Here is a 15,073-nt window from a genome sequence, read left to right as displayed (position 1 = left end):
AAACTGTAATCCCCCTCCTGCTGCACCTGCAGGATCAGAGGCTGCCAGCACCAAACCCATCCCGGAGAGAAGAGGGCACCAGGGGGGTGGTAATAAACCCTAATGACGCCCTGGGGAGAGGAGGAGGAGGAGGGTGACAGGCTCTCTCCAATCTCTTGGGTCTCTAAATAGACAAAAGAAAAAAAAATCCCTGTTTGCAGAAGTGTCTCCTATATTTGTAAGAAGCAAAGACAATGCTGTGATAGAGGCTGAGCTGAGCTTTTAACCAGCCAGATTACACTTAGCAGGAGCATTTACCTCTGCCTCTAATCCGCCTGCCACAAAGACTTGCTAACTCCTTCCCGGATTTAACTGGAAGGCTTGAACTCTTTCCACAGAGGAGAGAGTTAAGCCCGAGCTGGTGCTGGAGGGCTGCAGGGGCCACGGTCAGCACTCCCCCCAGGCACATCAGGTTTGGGCTGGACGTTTTTGCCTCAGACTCAGTTTTTTTCTGGCAAGCTGGTCCCACAGGCAGGACAGGCAGGAGAGGGGCAGGTGCTGGGAGCCCCTCGGTCCCTGGGAGCTCGGTGCTGGTGGCTTCAAAATCAGAGCCTGGGCAGAGCAAAAATTTGGACATTTCTGAGCAAAAATCACTGCTGCTTAAATGCAGAGCAGAAGTGAGAGCTCTGAAGGAGCCACCTGGCAGGCGCAGCCCCTCTTGTTTTCAGCTGGATTTCTTGCAAGAACAGAAAACATCCGTAGCCGGTGCTGGGTGGCTGGGGCAGGCAGGGGGGGGGAAGGCTGCTGCAGGATACAGCCACGCTCCCGACACCCGTGGCCAGTGTCCCCTGGCTCCCTTGACTTCCCCACCCCAGAGCAGCCACATCCTCCATCGCCTGCACTGGATCAGGCCCATCGGTCCTCAGGGCCTAGGGCACTGATGCCTGCTGGCAGGCACTGGCACCACAGCTGCGTGCAAGCAGGATCCAGTCCTTCATGAGTATTCCCTTGCAGGATGTTTCGCCTCCATGCCAGGGAGGGGAGAGACAAAAATCCCAGCCCTTAGCCCCGCAGCACACCTCTATGGCACCCCACGGCACAGTGACCCCGCGCCACTGCCGGGGGCCACGGTGCCCCATTACAGGATTTCAGTGGGAGGCTTTGGGGCAGGGGGATGGGGACGCAGCACAGGCTGACGTCACCGAGCTGGCCGGTGTCGGGCAGCCCGCAGCTCCAGCAGCGCTGCCGGAACAAGCGTCTCTGCAGCAGCCCGCAGCCCGCCGGTGCAATCCACCGGCGAAGACGGCTCAGCTGGGAGAGGGGCCAGGAGAAGGGTTGGAGCGGACGCCAGTGCTGGCACGAGCCCGGCTCTGCTCCGCAGGACCCGGCCCGAAGGGCTGCCCACCCTCGGTCTAGCTCCGCGCCGCCAGCACTAAGCCCTGAGTGCCAGGTTTGCAGGCTGAGGCAGGAAGGAAGCGTGAGCTGAGACAGCAGAGCCAGGGCTGAAACCTCCCCTGACTTCTGGGAACCCGGTGATATCGGAAATTTCCCTCCTGGCACAGCTGCGCGGGAGGGGACGGCGAGTCCCCTCGGCCAGACCTCGCACGGTCTCCGTCCATCCGGCAGCACCTCCCAGGGCGCGGGGGGGTGTGAGCCTCCGGCACAGCCCAGGCCAGGGTGACACACATGGCCACCGTGCCGCCACCACCGTGCCGCCGCCACCGCTCCAGCACTGGCTCATTGCACAAAGGCCAGAAGCCAGGCACAGCCAGGGGGTTTCCCAGCTCGGCCACGGCCACGGGTGCCCCAGGGCTGAGCCAGCTGCCAGCCAGCAGCGCCCACCCCAGCCTCTGCGTGCCTTTGCTGAGCTGCTCAAGTGGTTTCTGCCATGGTTGGGGCCTTCCCTGCCTTCCCTCTGCCGGCACAGCTGGCTGCCCCAGTGCCACCACACTGGAACCAGCGTGCAGGGCTGGGGGCTCCCCTGGGCATGGCAGCAGCTGTAGCAGCTCCATCTGGGGTTAATGTTCACAGCATCGCCGTCGAGCATTACACTGGGTGGCAGATAGCACCTGGCAAGAGAAAATCCACCTCACATGTTTCCAAACTTGGCGCCGGGACCTGTGCCGGGCTGAGTGCACCAGGCTGCAGCCGGCAGCAGCAGGGCAGCCGGCCACAACGGCCCTGGCTGCAGCAGGAGCCGCAGCTGCGCCGGTGGGGGAGGACATCGGCCCCCAGCGGGTCCTGGCCCCACCGAGAGGTTTTCTGCCCTTCGGGATGCATCTTGGGGCAAACGGCTGCTCTGGCCACAGGGTCCCGGCAGGGACGGTGTGCGTAGGGCTGGGGTGGTAGGTGGGGATCCCGCCAGTGGCGTGCTCCAGCCTCCTGCATGCCAGCTTCCAGAAATCACCTGAAATCCTACGTCAAAGGTGCCCCTAGCACCTTGAAGGCATCTGGGCAGGTTTCAGGCCCACCTCCTATGTTGACTCTTGTGGTGGGAGCTCTACAAATGCCACCAGGTGCACGAGGACACTCTGCAACCAGCTCCATGCTGGGATGGGGGTTGTTGCTGGAGAACAAGGAAGCGTGATTTGGTCACCAAAGCTTTTGGGTAATGAAGATACATTCTTTTGGGACTGTTGCCTTCCTAGTCGAAGCACAGGGCTCCTGCCTCTGCCGCGCTTCATTAGCTGCCACCTGGCACAGGGCTGAGCAGTGATGCCCATGGGCAGCGGTGGGTCCCTCCTGTCTGAACCCATGCAGAGTCTCTGAATATCAGAAACTCCAGCTGTGCTCTGCCATCCCCACCAGCCGCTGGCTCCCCCGAAACCCCCTCCCAGGGGAAAAAACCTCCTGAATTTCCCCTTGAGAAACCAACAGCGCTGCATGCTGGGGTAGCAGGAGGGGAAGGGGGGGCCATTGCTGGACCACAGGTCAGAAGAGTCAGCCAGGTTTCCTTCTTCGCTGGCAGCCCCGAATTCACGGTGACCTAGTGCTGGTGTGAGTGGAAAATTAGCCATCCCTAATGATGAGCTCCATGGCCATGCCACAGCATCCCATCCCTGCAGCAGCATCCCCCCGCCAGCTCCTCCTCCCTCGCACCCAGTCCCAGATGGGTATAACCCAAGGGGTCTGGCACACAGATGGGGGGGCTCTGACCTGGGGCAAATGGTTGTGTTTCGAGGCTATGAGGTGGCAAACAGATGTGCACCATCAGGCTGCGAAGGGCAGGACCCAGCTATGGAGAAAAGCAGATTTGCAGGCAGGAGGGGGGTATCCCATGGCCAGCCGTGGGACACCCCCCCCCATGCACACCCTCCTCCCCTGCCCAGCCCTGCAGGGCTGGCACCTGTGGGTGCAGCTCCACAGGATCCAGAGTGGATGGGGACCCCAGAAATGGTGAGAACTGGCTCCATCTGGGGGCGAGCCCAGGGTCCGGGGTGTGTGTGTATATGTGTGTGTTACACACACCCAGGAGCCCACCCCTCCTTTCTCCAATTGTATTCCTCACCTGCTGCCTCCCTAACAAGCAGCCCACCAAATTTCAATGTCTTCACCCAAACAAACAGCAGCAATCTCGGGGAAACGCTTTTCCCGCGGGCCAGGGGCCGGGGCAGGTGGGCAGGACTGCAGAGCCCCCCCGCTCCCTTCCTCCAGCCTGCCGGGCAGGGGGCCAGCTTGGCTTCCGCAGCCCTTTCTGCAGGCAGGGCTGGTATGTGCACCACAAGCTATAGATGGCCCGGCTGCCGCTTACAGTAAATCTGAGTAAGTTGTTTTGGGCAGAGCATTTGAAGTCCCGCAGGCAGCAAACCGGCTGTATCCTACTGGCACAATCATCTGCCGCAGGCGTCTCCTGTTTCCAGTGCACCCTTTGGCTTTCCCAGCGCACTCTTTGGCTTTCCCAGCAGCAGGCGTCTCCTGTTTCCAGTGCACCCTTCTGCTTTCCCAGCCCTGACCCGCCGCATGTCAGCCTCCGTCATTGGCGCGAAGCTGCTTTCCCAGGGCTTCCCCACCTTCCCGGAGGCAGCCAACATCACGGGGACAAGAGCTGTGTCTGCCGTCAGCCCCCCTTGTTTTGGCTGCAGGTGTGCAGGAAAGCCCGTGAGGAAGGATGCTGAGGCACTCGGTGCTTGCCAGCACGGTCCCACAAACCGCTGCCCGGCCACCCTCTTGCTGCTTCTTTCTCCCGTGGCTGCCCTCCGGCCATCAGCTGCAATCTCCAGCGGAGGGTCTGGGGGATTTTTCTGCTTTCTTGGGTGAATGTGAAATCTTTACCCCTGCGGTAGCCAGCAGATGAACCTGAAGCACCACTTAAGCATTTCTTTAAGGGCTTAAGTGGGATTTACATGGTGAAGATGCCTGCTTCAGCCCTCTTCATGGATGGTCAACTCCAAGCACTGGGAAAAGGCAAGGTTTGGCTTAACCAGAAGAGTTTCTCTGAGCCCTCAGGATCACGTTTTGCATTTTTTTCTCCCTTACCCACAAGGATTTTCTCCCTACCCACTTGTTAAGTGAAAACCACTGAGGGTCTCATGTCACCGGTGAGTGTGAGGCTTGGGGCTGCAAAGACTGTCGCACACCTCACTTCACATTTGCACCCCAAGTCCAGAGGAAGCTAAGGTGCACGCTGGCAAGAGATTCAGCCTCGTCTGTTGAATGACCAAGAAGCAGAAAGCAAGCGAGGCACTAAGTCGCCCAAGGACAGATCACCTCCGATGCTGAGCCCTGCCACCACTGACCCAGAGGCCTGGGGACATTGCCCCAGAGCAGCTCTGCCAGCCTCATGACGTCTTCTGCATTTGTCCCAACCTTTCCCTGCATGGGAAAGGATGCACAGCAGACACAGGCAAGGGATTTTCCAGGGTGGGAGCTTGCTCCTAGTCTGGTTTTTCAGAAGCAGGCTGCAAGCTTGTGAATCAGAAGTATTTTTCAAGTTGGTTCCTGCAGTGGAAGTGATCAAATAATTGTTTATACACCCGTCTGGCCCAACGGCTCATGCTCATGGAGCAGAAACTTTCTGTCAGGGCTGCTGGGATGTGGTTCCCCTGTGATGCTATGGCATGTTTCTAAGAGGAAGATGTTGAGGCTGCAGGTGCCTTTCCAAGGCAGAGCCATGCCGTAGTCCAGGCACACTGCTGGCCAGTCACTGGGCCGGATTCGTGCCGCCTTTCTCTCCGTGGAGCCACAGGAGGGTTGTACCTGGCAGCAGGCTTTCCCCTGTTCTGCTTGCCCAAGAGGGTGCTCCCAGCATCTTCTCCACTCCTCGTCCTCTCCTTCCCTCTCCAACCAGTTTGCAACTCCGAGAGCCCACCTCTGGCTCTCCCCACCTCCCTGTGCTCCCCATGCTCGAACAAGCGTCTGGAACAACCCTGCTGCTCTGAGTGAGGATGGAGGACATGCATCGCCATGGGAAAGTCAGGCTTTCCCAGCGGCAGCCTCCTCCAGCCCCCAAAGTGACGGTGACATGAATGTTTCTATTCAGACCAACCGTTTTTTCAGGCATTTGTAACTCCCTCTAATGTGTTTTTCTTTTTCTCTCTCCTTTGGGGTTGGAATTATTCTGGCTTTGTGCAAAAACCAACTCTGAAGTGTTCGGGGAGTGGAAACTTCCCATTATACTTTTGAAAAATAATATTAATCTTCCCTCTCTTTTTATGAAGAGCGCTCTCCCCAATGGCTCAGGACTGGAGGTAGGCATTTGGTGTGGAAATAGCCCTTGATAAAGAGCCCTTTTGACATTTGATTTTCACAGGGCCAGCTCCAAACCAACCGTGGGGGGCACCGGGTGCCGGCAGGGCTGGGCCCCAAAGGGCACCCAGGAAGGATGCAGGGCAAAGGGGAGGTGCTGGCAGACCCTTATCCTGCCTGCCTGCCATTTCTCTGAGCAACAGGCAGGTGTTTCCAGGCTTTCAAAGACAATGAAACCAGAGGGATTTCCATTCATGAAAACTGCCCTTGGCTTGATTCAGCTCCAGGACCTAAGGCGGGTGCCCAGCCTGCAGCGCGCCGGAGTGACGGACACAGCTCTCAGCCATCCGTGCCATCTTCCCTCTGACAGCACAGTGGCACCGAGCTCTGCAGTCCCATAAGCACGGCTGTGCTGGTCATGCCATTGCTTCTGCACCAGCCATGCCCCACGCCCTGCCACTGCCCACAGCAGGAGCCTGTGGCTCTGGCTAGAAGACACTCACGCTTCCTAAGAGCAGGTCTCTACCCCTTTGCCCAGGGCAAGAGAGGCCTGGTATCTCCCCATCAACCGCAGAGACCAGAGGGGAATGCAAGAAGCAGAATTTGGCCTCAGGTGCAGGAATGCAATGGCAAAGGGAAGGAGAGGACACACTGGCTGATCCCATCACCCGCTGGGCTCCCCAAAACACCTGTGATGAAACCCATCCACTGCGGGGAGCCAGGGCCATGGGGCTGTGCCATGAGGATGATGTGCCTGAGCTCGGTGTGTGTAGAGGTGGGGGCAGGTTAGCTGGAGCGCCGCAGACCAGGACAGCATCCGCAGGTGACAGCATCCCCATGCATCCCTTGCTGCAGGGACACAGGGGACGGTGAAGTGGATACTTGCTTTGGGAGCGAGCCACTGTCTCGAGGTGCCTCTGGTGGCAGGAAGCCTGGTCACCCGTTTGCTTCTTCCAGTCTGACATTGCTCCTAGCTCCTTATTTAGTGGTTTTAGTATCCACCAACTTTGCCTCCTGTAGTGCAGCAGCAAGTTTTTCTCTCCTTCCCCTGCCTCTCCCCCTCCTACCGTTTTCTCTCATTTAATCCCTCAAAGCACTTTTAAGAGGCCATTCATCTGGGAGGTATCGCCTAAAACAAAGTTGTATTGTGTACATTTGGTCAAAGCAAGATAAGAGCTTCCAAGCGGCCGGGCAGTAAAGGTGGCTTCTTCGGGTGCTGGCAGCTCTCACAGAGCACGCAGTGTTTGGGATGTGTTAACCCACCGGCCAGGATTTCCATAGGTCCAATACCCCTCTTCACTTTCTGGCAGGTTGTTGGCCTGGAAACTGTTGTATTAAACCTTAGACCAGTATGTTGGCCCGGTAATCAGTATTGCACTATTTACTTTGTCTCTCCCCATTTTCTTTTCGGAGACAATATATATTTTATGCTTTGTCAGCAGAAGGCAGGGCGAGAGCTCACCCTTCGGGGCGTCCCACTCCTCCTGGAAGCTGCAGGCACCCAGCACTCCGGCAGCTGCCGGCTTTGCCTATGCTCTGCAAAGAGCTCACGTCCAGCGCGTGTTCTTGGCACCGAGAAACAAAAGGTTTTGCACTTTGGTCTCTACCAACCTGCGTGTTGTGAGAGAGACCCGGCCGCCTCTTTACCCAAAAGCTTTGTCCTCAGTAAAATCTGAAGATGTTGCAAGTTTTGTTTGATCATCAAGGAACAGAAGAACTGCTGGACATCTGGAAATCCTGGACGCGAGCACCATGCCAGCATAGCTCAGCCCTAAGGCACGTGCATTAGCAAGACCAACGCTCCCAGGAAGCAGGGGACCAGCCGCACACGTGCTGCGCAGTCCCTCCATGCACAGGCAGTAAAGCTGATGCCTTCCAAATGCTCTGGATTTGTTGCACGTTTAGAGGACATCTGTGCTGCACAGGCACTGATGGGCTCAGGCTTCCAGCAAATGGCCAAAAGATTTACCTGGTGTGCTGGGAAGCTGAACTTCATGCTGCAGTGGCTGATCTGCCAGCATGTGCCCACCGACAGCTATGCCACTGCAGCCAAGACTTAGTGAACCTGTGAAATTTTGGGGTTTGATGGTGATAAAGTCCTGCCTGGTGGTGCAAAGCGGTGTGGTGGTTTGCAGGGATGAGGGAAGCATTTTCCACAAGGCAAGTGTGGCAGCAGGGACACGGAGTGAGTTCTTGGTGTCCTGAAGTCCCACCTGTCCTCCGGGAAATCGATATTCTCCTGGGAACCCAGCATTATTGAATCGAAATCCCCCTTCAGGTTTGGAAATCTTCAGCAGCTAAAGAACCCTAATGCAAAAGACAGACAAAAAAGGGTCTTAAAGAAGCTGATCTGCAAGTTGCCTTTGCTCAAGCCTTCCCTGCACATCACCTTGGCTGGACGAAGAAGGCATTGCATTCATGTGCTGGTTTTTAAATGATTACCCTACCCAGCGCTGTTTGTTTTATTTCCCCGCTTAGCGTTCAGAGGCTGTTCTTCTTGCGCTTATTTACTGTAAAGCAAAGAAAGCCAGGGAAAATGATCTCCAAAGCAAATAGAGCCATGTTTCCATTTGGGAAAACTTAGAGGGAAAGTGCGTGTAGCTAAGCAACAATGCATGATGGTAAATGGGTCATTTTCCAAGGCATGAATTGCATGTGGATAACTGCAAGGAAAACAACCCCAGCCAACACGCTGCCGACGTTTGAATTCTTGGCCTAAGCGATTAATAAGAAATGAGATGATTTTTCAATACCCCTGAGAGCTCCCTGGGTTGTTATGGGGTTTTTTCTCCTGCTTTCAATCTCCACCCAAAACCTCGGGTGGGAGTCTCTGTTACTGCGGCTGGGCAGAGCTCTGAGTACGGATGCGTTGCAAGCGAGGTTCCCTGGACCCGCAGAGTGATGGGTCAGCTCCACCACATCCCAGGGAAAGGGACAGGGACAAGGGAGTCCCACGGCAGGACTGGGGACTCCGCCATGAGAATCTTCCTTCTGTTTAGGGCCAGAGTGAAGCCAGCATTCACTCGTGCATTAGCACTGAAGCTTGATCTCAACCTCCCCCCAGCAGTACCTAGGCATGGCTTTGCTCACTTATCCTCCCTGTGAAACTAGATAATCTCCACTGCAAGAAAAGGGGTGCGTTTTCTTACCATGGGGTAACATGGTATGGATATACCAGGGTACTAGTACTAGGATAACACTGGCTATGGGATCATAAAATCGTTCAGGAAGCCAGGAACGGGAGACTTGGCTGGAAGATAAATAGGTGAGGTCACGTTTGGTTGGAGGCGTAACGTCCATGTCACGTAGCTGCTGCATCATGGGTGCCTGGTTCAGCCACGGGTGAAGGGTTAAGGAACCCTTCAGCCTTGCATCCTAGGGCAGGAAAACTATTGTGTTGCGGGTTTTTTTTCATAATAATAACAAATCTACAGAGTTCAAGCTTTGCATTTGCAGAAGTGACCACTCATCTGGGCTTTTCCAGAATTCCTCCTACCAGGAATGGTGCCACCTTCAAACTGGTGCTGGCAATTCAGCCTGAAGGTCACCAAGTGAGATGGCAGCAGAGCAGGGACGAGACCTCACTTTTCCTAGACGTGCCGTTGATTTCCTCTTCCTGCCGCTTGCGTCACTGGCTGGGATCAAAACATACACTGCCATGTTTATTAAAAAGAAAGAGTTATTGCAGGAAGGTATTGGGATTATTTCTGTCCTCCATGAATGAAGTTCTACAGTTCCTCTTAAAAATCAGACCTGAGGAATTTACAGAGTGGTTATTGTACATTCCTTGGGAAAAAAAAAAAATCTGAGCAAGTAGTTCCAGTGCATTAAAGCAATGAATAGAGGAAGTGAAAAATATTTTAAATTCCTATACAGTGTTACATTTCAAAAATGTCCTGGTTTGGGACATTAGAACTGGGGGGGTGGCTTTTTTCTTTCTCTTGTTTCCCTTCTAATTTCTCTGAACTTGTTACAAGTCTCCTTCCATTTTGCTCACCATTTCCAAGCGACTAAATAGAGAGAGGCCTGGAATGATGACAGACATGCGAAGTGCACAAAGGGACCGGAGTGTGGTCTGATAATTCTGTAATTGGAGCTGCTCGAGGCGAAATTTTTTTCAAGCCAGTGTAAATGGGGATCGCTGAAACCCTTAACAATCGGTCTGTCAGGCTGCTTCTTTAATGGATTGCTCTGTTTAACTCTCTCTGTTTGTCACTGGCAAGATGACAAGAGAAATTAGTGTACTGGAAAATATAAGGTAACTGGCAGCTCCCCAGCCCGGTTCCACGGCCCCGCAGACCCCGGGGTGCCACAGCGCCGGAGCCCGGCTCACCGGCTGCTCTGCCGCCTCCGTGGAGAAGGAGGAGGGGAGCTTGCAACCTCCTGCCCTTCCTAGGGGTAGGAAGACCTGCAAAAATACCCTGCAGCTCTGGGACTGACACAGTGAAGAGTGTGTGGGGAGAAGGGGGGGTCCCCTCCATGGCTGTGGGGTCCCTGAATTGCCGTGCACAGCTGGCTGCAGGCTGGGATTGGGGTGGGGAGAGCACCTAAGTGTCCTCCCAAGGCCAAGTCGCAAACCTTTCATCAGCTGCAAACTGGCTTTGTCTTCTGCTTTTACACCATGGATACTTCTTTTTTTTTAAGCAACTACGGGCTAATGTCTGTCTTCTGGGGGCGCTGGGTGTAGGGTGGGAGCAGTCACAGTCAGAGAAGATGCTTCCAGTGTGTGTGTGAGTGTGAGTGTGCGTGAGCACATGTGAGTGCGTGCAAGTGTGCGCTGCTTTGGAGATGCTCCGACACCTCCATTGTTCGCAGCCAGCCTCTGAAATTTGGCAGTGACGATGCCCCGAGGCTAGAGATGTACCTTTCACTTTTCCCATGAAATTCCATTCTGGTTTGGCTGAGTTATAAAAAAAAAAGTTTGAAAATCACCATTTCCCTTCTGCTGCCTGCATTCCTCAGGAAAACTTTGGCAGCCTGTCAAAACAATAACTGAACGTGAACTTTCTAAAGAGCTGGCCCGGTGCTGTCTGCCAAAGCAGCAATTCAGCACAGCTCAGCACGGCGTGTCCTTTCCCTCACCCCCCCGTGCCCACCCCCTCGCACACCCATCCCCGGGCACCCTTCGGCACAGACGTGTCCACCCTGGACACCAGTGGGCAGAGCACGGGGTTGGCATACGCTGCCTGGCTGCAAAAGCCACACACGCACCTCCTCTCCCCTCACAGGAGAGCAGCTTTCCGCTTCCAGCCCCGACCGTTACTCCTGCGATTTTTGGGGCAGAAACCTCTGGAGCAGTGAGGACAGGCCAGTCCAAACCTTGCTGAGGAATACCTTAGGTCCAGCTGCAATAACCTACGTTGTAGACATCTATTTAAAAGATCTCGTTCTTTTTTTTTTTTAATGTTATTTCCTATGTTAAAAGAATGTTGTTTACAATGCAAAGCCAAGTGCTTTTAAGTTAGGAAATGCCTAATGTATGATTCCTCGCAAGCTCAGCTCTGTGTGCACGCATTGTGCTACGACCTTTACGTACATGAGCCCCTATTTCGACCTCTTTCCTTGTCATGTGGACAGGGGAGGGAAGAGGGCACGGGCTGCTCCGACAGCTGTAAATAAGACACTTCCTAACATTGAAGTGTTTCATTTGAATGTTTTTGCAGACCGCATATTATTCTTTAATACAGGTTTTTAATGCAATGTATAATTTTCAAACCAAAGCACCCGACTTCGGCACACTTGCCAGAGTTTTTCCTCACCACAGAAATGCGGCCGCATCTGGGGTGGAGCGAGGCAACTGTTTTGCAGCCTATTAGGACATAAAATGACTCTAAAGCACAGAGGCAGCACAGTCCTTGTTGAAAGTACCCATTACATTTCACATGAAGGTGCAGGAGGATGCGGGGAGGGAAACTGCTGCTACTTCACCCCCGCAGGGGTTAATACTCTTAATCTGGTGGCAAATGCTTTGTGGTCCTGGGGTATTTTCGGGGCTCAGATTGTACAATTTGAGGGAAAGATGGTGCTTGCACCATCCCCGTGCTGCCAGCACTGCGCTGGTTCAGGAAGACAGGATGAACCTCTGCCTTTCCCAGCACCTCTTCTCCTGCCAGCAAGCCCCAGCTTTAGCTCGCAGCGCACTGAGACACGCTGAGACCCCAGAGGCAGCGTCTGAGCCAAAGGAGACTAACCCTCCTGTCTTCCCTCATCTCCTCGTCACCAGGAGGTGAGAAACAGGCGGGAATAATCTGTTAACTAAACCAAACTGCCGCGACTGGTTGTTCTTGTGCTGTTACTTGCAAGATGCGGCCGCCCCCATGGGAAGCTGGCCACCAATTACGGCAGATACTCCACAAATCCCAGTGTCTGTGCAGCGCAAGGCTAGTAATCTCGTGTAGCATTTACTGCCGGCCAGGGAGACGTCCTTTCCAACGCGAACGCAGCTCTACCTTCTACAAGCTCCCCTCCAGCAGGCCCTGAGCTTGTGCTAACGGTGAAGCTAATACTTGGATCTCGGGAGTGGCCAGGAGTCTCCAGCCTGCCCCAAAAATCTCTCATCATTTTAGTGCGTTTGGCTGGCAGCACTGTGGATTCAGTCCCCCTCCCTCCTCCACCCCTCCAACTATAAAAGCCTGTTGTGGCCTACATTCAGCTGTTGGATATCACATTATCATGGCTCGGCAAAGAGGAAACCAAGTAGTTTGGCACAAATGGCTTTTCTGTGTTCAGCCTGTTCCAGCGCGGGTCCGTTCGGCTCCTCCTGAAGCACATGGAAGCGCTCAAAACTTCAATATTTAATCTTGCCTTGAAATGCAAATTGTGAGATCCAAGGAAATGAAAGCCATAGCCATCGACGCGGGGACGTCGGGGAGGCAGCAGACGCCGTGCTCGCCTCTTGCCTTTCAGCCTCCCTTCGTGGCGGTGGCTGCTGGCAGGGCTGCAGGAGCTGCCCCTCTCCCGCTTAGTGTGGGGCACCAGGACCCTTTCTCAAGCACTGTACCCCTTGGTCACACGTTGTCATTATCGCCATTATTTTATTTCAGTGTTTTAATGCAGCTTTTCCCGACTTGGAGTGATCTAGTGCTCAGCCGGACCCTGAGCATCCCTGAGTGCTCGGCGTGCTCCCGGTTTTGTTTCTGTTCTCCGAGGGCACTGCCATGATGCTGGATGCTCAGACTTTGTGCCCGTGGAGAGATGCACCGGCAGAGGGGATTTTGCAGTGTGTAAGGCAGCACATCTGCCTCCCTCTCCCCGCCCCGGCACGCACATGCACACAACCGCTCGCCCCTATTGCAAGGCAGGCAGTGTGGTAGGAAAGGGAGCGCCCCATGCATGCATGTTGGGAGCCAAGTAATCCTGGATATATTACAAGCACAGTTTTAAGAAATAAAAACACATTAATATTCTGTTCTCTCAAGGCATTATCCTACTGTTTACCATTACACACAATCCTTTGCCTTAAATTGCATCTTTGATTAAAGCAGCAATGAGAGAAACCAGTGCTAATAACAAAATGTATTCTGCTTTAAATCACTAAAGCGAAAACATCAATAAGCTGTAACCATCAGTGCCGCCATGAAAATGAAAGCAACCACCATGGGAAACAGCAAGGATGAAATCCACTTTGCCAGCATAAAAACCAAGTAATTAGGTCTTATGTGGGTGGAACTTATAATGAGGTGCAGGAAGGGGGAAAATGAATTTCAACCCGAGCCTGCCTCCTCCTCCCCCCCCCCCCCAAAGAGCTGCTAATCCAAGTTTGGGGGCTGCAGTAGGGACAGCAGCCCCATTTGTCAGTTCCGCGGGGTCTGCAAAGCAGCATCCACGTCTCCACCTGCACCCACTGCCCAACACTTGTGGGGCTGCTCTGCAGCCCTGCCCCGCACACTGTCGGTGGGCAGCGGATGGTTTGTACCCAGTACCAACTTAAATTTCAGTGGGGGAGAGGGATGTGCTTCCAAGGAGGGCATTTCACTTTGAGCAAGCTCGAGCTGATATATTGTATCAGCCCAAGAAATTTAATTTAAAAATTAGAATAAAGGAGTCGTATCTGGTTATCATGGATTAATCAGAGTTTGTGGTTGGGGATATAAAATTAATTTATCTACAGTGAGTTATTTGAATCAAAGCCCCGTGCTCCTCTGCAGCTGTCCGTCCCCCAAAGAGCTCTATTACTGGAGCAGCACTGCTCTCAATTGCTTGCCATGGAAGTTGTGATACATCAGCAAACTTCAGATCCTCTGCGCCCAGCTCTTCCCACATACTCTTACGCTGGGTATAGCCTTTCAGTTATTCAATGTTGTGGTCACCCTCCGGTTCACCTAAGCCAGGAGTATGTTTTCAGGAGCTTTCTACCTGGTGCTAGAGCAGGAGAAATTATTCATAACTTTCTCTTCCATGCTTTAAAGTGCAAATAAAGCAGACAACTTCAGTGCTGGGTTTTCTAACGTTCTCTGACATCTCCGCAGCAGACCAAGGTGCTCATCTGTCCTTGTGCCTGCGACACTGGTTGGACGTCTCCGGAAAGGGCTTTTCTTAATTTCTTCACCTAAGCCAGGAGTATGTTTTCAGGAGCTTTCTACCTGGTGCTAGAGCAGGAGAAATTATTCATAACTTTCTCTTCCATGCTTTAAAGTGCAAATAAAGCAGACAACTTCAGTGCTGGGTTTTCTAACGTTCTCTGACATCTCCGCAGCAGACCAAGGTGCTCATCTGTCCTTGTGCCTGCGACACTGGTTGGACGTCTCCGGAAAGGGCTTTTCCTTAATTTCTCAACAGCTGTCATTTTGCCTTTAAAGATGCTTCGCCGCACTAAGACCAAGGCTGGCTGCTGAGCTGGCTGCATTTCTGCCTCCCGCCGGTGCTCGTGGGCTGTGGGCTCAAGGTCTGGCCATCGGGATGTGGCTGGCAGGCAGGCTGAGGTTGTTTCGTGTGTGTTTGCAGCTCCGATTTATCCCAAAGCTTGTGAGAGGCAGCCTTCCGGTTTCATGCCTTTTTTCCCCCCTGGTTATGTCGCTAGAAAGAGTGTTGGGTTTCCCCGGGGGGTCACACTCTAGTTAGTGGACGGTTACGATGCCCTCTGAAACGCTCAGGTTATTATTTGGAATACACAGCAGGCAGCTGCCAGGGACCTGCAGAAGTAAGGCAGGGGAGGAGAGCCCATGTTTCCGGCAGCAGCAGCAGGGCAGGCAGCTGGGGGTGGTGCGGTGGGGTCGGCCAGCCCAGGCCCCAGCCGGGGATGGGGACAGCGGCTCTACCTGCAAAGGGCCTCCTGGGCCTGGGCCGCGACCCTCTCCCGCAGACCCCATCCCCCGTGGGGGGCCGACCCTGGCTGGAGGGTAGCAGGTAGGCCCGGCGCTGCGGGGTATGGGCCCGGGGGGGTGTGTGTGTGTGCAGCCCCCCGTCGGTG

General features: G+C 54.3%; 1 protein-coding gene across 2 annotated transcripts in view; it reads left to right on the top strand.

Annotated features, from left to right (window-relative positions):
* The window catches only part of PIK3R3 (phosphoinositide-3-kinase regulatory subunit 3), a 91,357-nt gene that overhangs the window by 37,238 nt on the left and 39,046 nt on the right, over positions 1 to 15,073 (top strand). The window lies entirely within an intron of this gene.

Source organism: Aptenodytes forsteri, unplaced genomic scaffold (assembly GCF_000699145.1).
Source record: "Aptenodytes forsteri isolate BGI_AS27 unplaced genomic scaffold, ASM69914v1 Scaffold119, whole genome shotgun sequence".
Classification (NCBI taxonomy): domain Eukaryota; kingdom Metazoa; phylum Chordata; class Aves; order Sphenisciformes; family Spheniscidae; genus Aptenodytes; species Aptenodytes forsteri.
The sequence above is the reverse complement of the archived record's forward strand: the minus strand, read 5'-3'. Positions and strand labels throughout refer to the sequence as shown.